The sequence below is a fragment of the Denticeps clupeoides genome, chromosome 14 (assembly GCF_900700375.1).
Source record: "Denticeps clupeoides chromosome 14, fDenClu1.1, whole genome shotgun sequence".
In the NCBI taxonomy this organism is placed as follows: domain Eukaryota; kingdom Metazoa; phylum Chordata; class Actinopteri; order Clupeiformes; family Denticipitidae; genus Denticeps; species Denticeps clupeoides.
In genome coordinates, this window is record NC_041720.1 from 12,979,036 (window position 1) to 12,988,026 (window position 8,991).

General features: G+C 40.6%; 1 non-coding gene across 1 annotated transcript; it reads right to left on the bottom strand.

Moving 5' to 3' along the window:
• Positions 1-6,982: 6,982 nt before the first annotated feature.
• LOC114763905 (U1 spliceosomal RNA) lies at positions 6,983-7,146 on the bottom strand. Its single transcript, XR_003742402.1, has one exon. It is a non-coding gene; the product is annotated as a U1 spliceosomal RNA (small nuclear RNA).
• Between the last annotated feature and the right edge of the window lie 1,845 nt (positions 7,147-8,991).

The following is an 8,991-nucleotide window of genomic DNA, read 5'->3' on the forward strand; positions in this document are numbered from 1 at the left end:
CTTTAAACCTTCCGATATGAGATTTGACTTTAACTTTAACTCTCAGTCCCTAAGTGACATACCGTGAACTTCCTGGTGCTGTCTTTTGACAATGTGTGATCTGGTGTTCCCTTGACATTAAATGTAAAAATGTGACTAGAATGGCACATTACAATTTAACACTTCCATTTTCTATATAATGCGACCATATTCCTTGACTGTTTATATAAAGCAAGTTTGCAAATAGGGTTGTGATTATATATGTCCAACGGGGCCTTAAAGTTCAACTTGTCACAGACTTCAACTTGTCTTTATCGATGCACCTAATGTAACGATACATTATTTTTCTGACATTTTTCATGATGTAAAACTGTGGAGAATAGAGTAAAAAACTCTCTCTCTACACACAAAAGCACTGTATTAAAGCCACTCCAACTTGATGTTACCTGGCAGAAAGAGGCATGGCACAATAGCGGTTAAAATGATGAGCAGTTTCTAATTTATTGACACCAGTAAATTATTATTGCAGTTGCATGTTAATATTGTGTGCAAAAAGGTACCAATGTTACAGAGAAAACCAAAATGAGAGACAGGAGGAAAAGATAAAAAAAGACAGTACAGCCGGAACCAAACTTCAGAGACATCACCTGATCCAGGAGAAAAATGGGAGGAGAGAAAAGACTCGAAAACCGGAAAGTCCCGTTTCGATGGAAAAGCAACTGAGAAAGAAAAGACAAGCCCCCCACACGTGAACAATCCTTTATACACCTGGCCTACAGGAAGCTGTCACAGACTAATCAGAACCTGTTGTTTCTGACGTCACGCCCCCGGTGCCTCCCGTCTGGGGAAGGCAAAGAGAGCAGTTGGTCCCGGCGGCCGGCACCTCACACCTTTGGCTCGGGGGAGGGCCGCGAAATGTTGCAATGCCATTCGACAAAGACATGTAAAAACGTAGGTGTTGAATCTCCATGCACAACAAAAGCACAGAAATGTCATGGTTCCACGACGTCCCATCTTACAATGATAATACAATTTTATGTATTTTTGACATCTGAATTTAGAAGTCGCTCAGTTCTCTGTTTTTTTTGCCACAGTATTGCTGTTTGGATGCTTTGTTAAAACCCATCAACATGCCTTTGATCATATTTATATTCTCTGGGTCTTTTTGAAGAGTGCAGAGTTTGATTAGTTTTTACAGCTGGATAACGGCATGTTAACTGATGAAGTTTTAATTACCAGAGTTCACTGCACGAGCAGAGCGTGGAAGATGCAGGAGAAACAGTTAGAGACTGAGTTTAGAATTTACATTTAGAATTTGAGTTGACTTTATATTACTTAACCCCTTGTGTTGAGGTCAGGTCTATTGGACCCAATTGAATGTTTACGAAAAACACCCCCCAAAAAAGTGCGGTTCTTTTAATTAAAACATGAGTTTCCTTGACATGTATAATTCCAGCTGCAGGAAACCAGTGCACCGAGAGTAAACCTACTCGAACGTAGCTCCACAAGGCAGCACATCATTCTTCAATACAGGTTAATTACCATCACCACTCATGAACTGGAATGTTATTTTAAATTATATTTAAATTAAATTAAATTATATTTACATTAATTGCACTGGTTTTATTAAACCGTCATCTCTGAGACTGCACACAGAGATTACACAGAAAAAAAAAATCAAACCTGCCATTGCCTCTAATCTTTCCGTAGCTGCCTGCACCCTTTCAAAGAAAAGCTTTAATTTGTTCTTATTTCAATTCGGTTTTCTTTGCCTTTGATTGATGATCGCCACTCCTTTGGGCACAGAGTGTGAAACATCAACATCAAAGCTTAACTTGTAATTTTCCACCTATTGGCTGTAACCCTCCATATTCAAGCAGTCGTTCGTGATGTATGGTTAAAATATGGGGAATCACACAGAAGCTCTAGTGATAAGAGGGTATTTGATTGGTATTCTGCAATTATAGTTTGAATGATGGTTAATGGTCACATTCATGAAGGGGGAATCATTTCTGGAAAATTCAATATATTTAATAACTGTATGAGTCATGAAAATGGTTACGGCCTTGCTAAAATTTCAGCACATTGTCATTACTAGAGAGCAGTATCTAATATAAATATTGCATTTAACCATTTCCCACAGGTTTCACTGTTAAATGCAATCAGTATGTACACAAAGTGTTAAAAATGAAAGATGGATGTCTTTCATCTAGTTGTAAGTCGCTCTGGATAAGGGCGTCTGCCAAATGCTGTAAATGTAAATGTAAATGTAAATCTAGTCAACGTGCCAAGATGACCATGTTTTATTTGGAAAAAAATTCATTTCATTTCAAACAAGTGGAAACTTTCATGCAATAGAGAACACTGGAGGAGAAAAGAGATTTTTTTAAATCTTATTTTAAGAACTGACTTGGCTATATTTGATTAACTCTAGCTTTAAAAACTATCTGGAAAAAACAGCGAATATTTTGAATTTTCTTTTTTTTCTAATTATTGGAATGAAATAACATTAAATTAAAAGGAACTTAAAAATGTCTGCCAGAGGACTGAGAAAGTTCAGCCATTTCATCTCACAGCTTCCCAGCGCTTCTATTTACACCACAAACACTGCATGCGTCCAGAAGGAAACCACGGGGAACGTGGTGGACGCTAGCGCTGCTATTCCGCAATCAGAGTAAAGTGGACAGTACCCGCACTGCTGTTTACAGCATCCATTATTCAAGACATTACCACTGATAGTAGGCTTCGCCTCTGAATCCGAAATGCCCCAATGCTCCCATTCCAGCGCCGAGACTAATGCACAAGTGCAATTCTCATCATGAGCACGCAGAGAGCATGCAGCACGGCGTGCCGTCCCCCCTCCGCGCGGGGCTTTTGATGAGTAAGGGCTAGAAGCGCGAGTTCTTATCGGGGGCGGATTGATAGAGATGGCTAAGCCGAGGAGCCGTCAAACTCGGTCTACTCAGCGCCTTCTTCTAAGATGTTACCTGGCACTTTAACGTAAAAGCTGACTCAGGCCCCTGCCTCTTCTGAAGGCTCATTGAATTTCCAAGCGATCCTGCCCTCGGAGCGGGGGTTTTTGAAAAAAGGAGCACATTCGTGTTCCACCCACAAGCCTCGTGTCTTACGTTTCCGTTTCCTTGCGTGGTATCAAAGACCTTGGTTGGTCTGATCTCCCGTCTTTTGTGTGAGCAGTAAAGGCTACGTGCGGGTCACATTCGGATAGGGCCTGCAGAGTCTTCTTTAAGGCGCCGCCTGTTCGCTTTCCGTGAGGACCGCTGGCAGCCGCTGAAACTTGTTTGAGTGACAGACTCAGGCCCCGCACCAAGCAAGGCCACAAGCGCTTTTTTTTTTTTTTCAAGGAAAGCTATTTCTAGAAATGCAGATGGAGCTGGAATTACATGAGGGACGCAGGAAAAAAAAAAAAAAAACAAGCTTGGATGTTCTCGATGCTTTTTCCCTCCACACCCCCCCAAGCCACTCGAGATTTTTTTGTAGACAAACTGATAATGAGTCATCAATGCTGTGGGTTGCTGTGCGTTGACGGCAGATTGCGGGTCAAAAAGGGGGTCTGAAATAACATCTAAAAGGGGGTCTGAATAACATCTAAGCGCCGGCGTCGCTGAAAAAAAGCTTGAAAACGTGTGTACTGTTGCCGGGCAATCATGCACACGTCCGTCATTCTCACACATGCACACACACACACACACACACACACATGTGCATTATTGATGCGCTCTGTCGGGTAAATGAATATTGAGTGATGGATGGAAACAGTAGGGCCAAGAGGCAGGAGGCAGGAACCTTTGCAGCAATGCTTTTTCTGCATTTAAAATCTGGCTGCTGTCACGCCGCAGAAGGTTCAGGGTTCAGGTTCAGTAGCAACAGTGGGATGTGACTTTTATTATTCACATATAACCTGTACTTTTAAATGATTGAGCTTAAAATTTACCGGAAATCAGTGATAAAATTTTTGATAAAACTTTATCATATTTAAAGTAAAGCGCTGTTCATATATCTGTATGCATGTGTACAGTACATGTTTTTTTTTTATATTTTTGTGAGGATAATATACATTTAATTAAATATATAAATCATAAACCGCTAGTCAAATGCACCTACAGTCATGGCCAAAAGTGACAGAGATACTGGTTTTCACAAAGCTTGCTGCTTCATTTTTTCATTATGGCAATCTGCATATATGTCATGAATGTTATGAAGAATGTTATGAAGAGTGTTTAGATGAATTGTAAAGTCCCTCTTTGCCCTAAAAATTAACTTAATCCCAAAAAAAAAACATTTCAACCATCCTTCTGTCATGCTGATTGAGTTAGAATAGCAGCCTGGATGCTAAAAGTTGGGTGATGCTTGAAATAATTGTTCTTCCTCTGTACGTGCAAGGAAACACGTGCAGTCATCGTTTCGTTGCATAAAAAGGGCGTTACAGGCAAGGATATTGCTGCTACTAAGATTGCACCTAAATCAACCATTTATCAGGCCATCAAAAACGTCAAAGAAAGAATTTCAAGTGTTGTGAAGAAGGCTTTAGGGTGCCCAAGAAAGTCCAGCAAGCACCAGGATTGGGGTGCCACCAGTGCAGAGCTGGCTCAGGAATGGCAAAACATCAGAAAAACATCAAAAACATCACCAAAACTGATATTAAGGCTGAGCCCCTTTCCGATTGTTTGGATCATCTTGAAAAAATATTGTCCGGAGGAGAAAAGGTGAGCGCCACCATCAGTCGTGTCTCGCGCCAACAGTAAAGCATTCATGTGTTGGGCTGTTTCTCATCCAAAGGGCCTAAGAACACATTCATGAATAAAGAATAGTACCAAAACATTCTCCAACAACAACTTCTCCCAACAATCCAAGAACAGTTTGGTGAAGAATGATGCCATTTCCAGCATGATGGAGCACCGTGTCATAAGGCCAAACTGAGAACTAAGTGGCTCAGGGAACAAAACACTGAAATTTTGGCCAGGAAACTCCCTGGACCTTAATCTAATTGAGAACTTGTGGTCAATCCCATGTGCAGCGTGTCTCAAAACAATGGGTGGTAGTAGCCTAGTGGGTAATACACTCTCCAGAAGTCCCAGGTTCAAACCCCACTTACTACTATCGTGTCCCTGATCATGACACTTAACCCTGAGTGTCTCCAGGGGGGGACTGTCCCTGTAACTACTGATTGTAAGTCACTCTGGATAAGGGCACCTGGTAAACGTGAATAAAACATTATTTTCAAAACAACTGTGACCAGAAACCACACTCAGCATTACCACCCACTATCGGGTCCATGGGAACTTTAAAGGGTGGCGATGAAAAGGAGCAGCAGCAGGACACTTCTGGGCGTCACACATTTACTCATTTTAATGGTGACAGTCATGAAGGTAAAAAAAGAGGTGACACTTTCTACTATTACAAACATTCTAAATATGGTGTGTAATTATAAATATATAAGTGTATATTTTATGCAGACTCCCTGTTTTGGGTCATTCCCCGACCCACACCAAGTATATCAGGATGGGCGCTGATTATATCTGTGTAACAAACTGAACTGTATTTTTTGGGTAATAAATCATTTAAATGTATTTTTATTCATATCGTCCATTTAACTTGCACACATAAATGTAGACTGTTTGTATGGGTTGGATACAACTTTTTGCAGAAATTTCTAACCCTGTACCTGGAGGCTGCTGTATTCCTGCTGTATTCCTTTCTTGTTAGTCAAACCAGTGGGCAGTGCTTATCAAGAATAGATAACACCCCAGTAACACTCTCGACCTTATTTTAAACCATTCTGTGAAGTAGCCACAGGACTTAATAATGAGGTTGGCAGTTGTGACAAGCTTTGACAATCTCCCACAAGCTTCCTTTGTGGCCAATGTCAAAAGCCTTCTTTTGCCCGGCTTTCATGTCCACTGCTGTGCCAGCCATTTTGAGGAGACTCCAGTTGAAGAGTTTCCTTGGTATTGGGAGAAGGAATATTCCTTGCCAGTTTGGAGATCAGTTCATTTGTTCCAGTCCTTAGGTATGATTTTGTGCTCCCACATACTGACCAGGTTCAGTGGCTGCTGTGGTATCAGTTTTCAGCAGATATTTCCTGGCTGCTATAATACTTTTTGTTTTCCTTGAATGCTGCTGTTGCTTCGTCTTGAGTGGATGGTCTGCAATATCATCTTCAGGCTCTGGTTGAGCAGGTTCAACAGCACCTGACCACATCAGCACATCATCTTGCAGCTTTTTACTTTACTTTACTTTACTTTACTTTATTTGGCAGACGCTTTTATCCAAAGCGACTTACAATGGGAAGACACCAGCAATTCTCGTTCGATTTCTATAGAATATCAAGTATACAAACTAAGAGCCCTGATAAGGCTTAGACTTGTCATTGAAGAACATGCTCGGAGAGTGTTGGGTGCTAGACTAAGAAAAATTATAATGTATTTATACATTTTGTATTTGTTTGTTAAATGTGTATGCATGTGTATGTGTTAAATTTGTCTGTAATATTTTTGGAATAAGAGGGTTTTCACCTTCTTCTTAAAAGTGGTGATAGTCTCGGCTAGTCGTGTGGAGGAGGGCAGGTTGTTCCACCAGCCAGGGACAACAACACTAAAGTAATTATCTTTCCCCCGTTTGGCTTTGACTGGCATGGTAATGAGGTCATGTTGACCACAGCGTTGTTTGCTCGTCTCTCCACTGGTGGTATCCTTATCTGCTTCTGTGACCATCTTAGGTGTATCTTCATAGGCAAGCTTAATGCTTTCCCTCCTTATTTTTGCACAATATGTTGTATATGTGTAGCAAGCAACACGGTGAAGTACTGAAGTGTTTCCTCAGCTCAGTGGCAAGCTATCTTTCAGTCAGGGACAACAAGGAAGGCAAGGTCAGCAATGAAAGCTAGCAATGACCATCCACTATTTGAAAAATTTTGCCCTCTTCCATCTGGTCAGGGTTACTGAAGCATTTTGAAGCAAGTGCAAAAAAATTCAATTCTCCCAAATGGAATAAAGCGCGAACGCAGTCCCCCACTAGCAGATATTATGCAGTCGAGATTCCCACATTTGGGGAATTCGCAGGGGTCAGCACAGCCAAAGTGCAATGGCTGAGCCTCGCCCTGAGTGAACCGCCTTCTTGATCATGGTATCTCCCCTGCCAGGTAAGTATGAATAAATCACATAATCAATCAGCAAAATCCTCTATGGCACTATGTCCATTTAGCTATTATTTGCTCATTATTGATATGCTAATGCATTCACATTGCTGTGGCCAGGATGGGCAAAATATCTTATGCTTTGTGTCCCTGTGTCTTTTTAATCACTTCTCTGAACCAAATTGGTCATTGAGGGACAATAAATGGTATGAACTGAACTGAACTGTGCTGGTGCTTGCTGACTGGTATTCCATGCAGCTTCAAGTTTGCAAAGACAAGGTAGGAACCCTTGCTAACATAATGGCTATTTCCAGGTCGCGACAATGTGGTCACTGCAGGATATTATTTATTTATTTTGCTGTGTCCTTTTGCTGTCCTTGCCCCAGTCTGTCGCTAATGGGTCTAACTGCCCTTGCGGACATTATGAGGGCTGAACTACTGTTATGTGCTTCATCCTTTCCAGAGAATAGTTTAGCTGGGCCCTCCCTCATCATCTTATATTTTGAACCAGACAATCCAGTTGGAATTATCTGAAATCTTGGATGAATTGGGTTGTTTTAGACATTTTGTCCAATTGCTGCAAACAGTCCTTGTTCCAAGGTCTTTGGGAGAATGGCCTATAGACGTCGAGGGGGCATTCGTGGAAATAACGCCATCAACACTATTCACCAACCACAATGTTTGAAGAAGACAGGGAGTAGTGTTGATGTTTTTTCCAGAAAAATGAAACTAATCCACTGTTTCTTCAGAGTCTCGCATGGTGGAACTAAAAAATACATTTGTGCTCATTTTTGCATCCAATCACCAAGCAACTGCAATGCTTCACACATTTTCAAGCCATGACAGTCGGTGGAGATAATATTTTAGGGGAGGGGTGGGAAATTCTCTGGACATGAAAACCATGAGAAACGGGAGGTAACCTTTTCCCTTATGATGTCATAAGGGGACAAATTCCATATCCACTCTCTGAACGGTGAAGCAGGCTGACCGAAGCACTTTTCACACCTATCGCCATTTCTATCCACTGCAGGACCATAGACAAGCTCGGGGAACTCGTATTAATGTTAAATAATCTCACAAAGTGAAATTTTCATGATAGGGGACTAGAATTCTGAATATACAGAATGTAAAAGCATCATCTCTCCTTTGAACTCATAATTTGCTTAGATCATTATAAGTTCACTTACCAGCTGCCATGAAATAAAACAGTTTTACACCTGCCATAACAATTTGTCAATAATAATAAATGGACAGAGAGATGTGAATATTAAAATTCAATCAAATAAACCAGTGGGATTTTACAGTTGATGTCTGGAGCCGTCAAATGAAATTCAACTTTTTATTTTTATGAATAAATATAATATTGCAGTAAATGTGTTTTCTTATGCATGTCCTCATTTTTATACGTACTCAACAGACTAAGACACACACACACACTCAGTCAGATACACATACTTTCACTTTACTTGATGTTCCTATTGAACCTTAATCTGCCACACGCTGGCAAGCCCTGCTCAAAAATTCCTATCTGATGGGGGCTCTAGCTCGTACATATACAGACAGGAAATGAAAAATGTATGCTAATATGGCCTAAATACAAAACGATTATGAAAGGGCTGAGAGAACATCTCAAAGCCCCCATTCCAGAATTGTACAAGAATTTACTTTTAAATACACAGAAGCATAAAAAAATTTATATAAATAAAAACAAACAACAACACATCAACAATGGGCTGGGATATATATATATATATATTTAATTGCATTGTGCTCGATTTTTCAGCAGACAACACAGATGTTATTCAGCCCAACTTTATGTTTTGTATTGGGTTGTGTTGTTCCCGTTTTACGAGAGCAGC